The sequence below is a fragment of the Pundamilia nyererei genome, unplaced genomic scaffold (assembly GCF_000239375.1).
Source record: "Pundamilia nyererei isolate P.nyererei 1_Seehausen unplaced genomic scaffold, PunNye1.0 scaffold00377, whole genome shotgun sequence".
NCBI lineage: Eukaryota > Metazoa > Chordata > Actinopteri > Cichliformes > Cichlidae > Pundamilia > Pundamilia nyererei.
Genome location: NW_005187778.1, coordinates 212,863 through 213,856, shown reverse-complemented (window position 1 = coordinate 213,856; position 994 = coordinate 212,863).

The window sequence follows — 994 nt, the reverse complement described above, 5'->3', positions numbered from 1 at the left end:
TTTTTAAGATAAAACCACAGGATTGGAATCTGTGGCTTTAAAAGATAAAAAATGAAAACAGACTTTCTCAGTTTGTTGCCCCTAATAATTAAACACTGCTGATATTGTTGCGTTCTCACTGACTTTGTGACCAATAAGCCACTTTAATCGAGTCCTTTGGTAAAATGTATCATGCGAGGAGTTGAAATGTAACTTTTTTATTTTGCTATTATGTATTTGTTTCCTTACTTTGAATTTATCATTATTTATCTCAACTTCACCTTTAACCTTGTTTTTGTTATTTATTGTTTTATATTATTATCACTATTTTATCTTCTTTTTACTTTCTTACTACATTATTTTGTTGTTTATTCTTCTTACTTAATTTTTTGATGAAAAAATTATTGATATTTGTTTGTACTTTGTTATTACTCTGGTTTCTATATTAATTGATTGTTGGAGCTTAATCTTAAGATTTTTATTTTCATTTATGTGTTTATTATTCCTTTGTCGCCTTGCTGTGATGTAATTGGCCTTCAAGTTTCTTTAATATGGTTAATCACAGTTAATTTATAATTTCTTACTTTTTGACATTATTTGGGGCCCTGTGGGGGAAAAACATCCAACTTTGGGCCCCACCACTTTAATATTGTAAACCATGCTGACTCTAAAAATATGATACTGTGCAGAAATTGATCAAAATTTTGCTTCGATGTTTTGATTTTGTGCAAAACTGATGAGATATCTGCAAATCTTTTTTTTTTTTTTTACGTTTTAATGTTTTTAATAATAACATTATTAAATATATGATGTAGAGATATAGAGAAATTAAAAAGAAATTAAAAGTTACACTAAGTTAACACTCAGATATGTAGTGGCATTTTAAACCATTAATCACAGAATGAATAAATGTGTGGCGCCTCGCATCGTGCATTATCAACATCACACCTTATACTCCAGACAGCGGGGAAGACAACACTTAAATAACCTGATGTTAAATATGAAAACGTGTTGC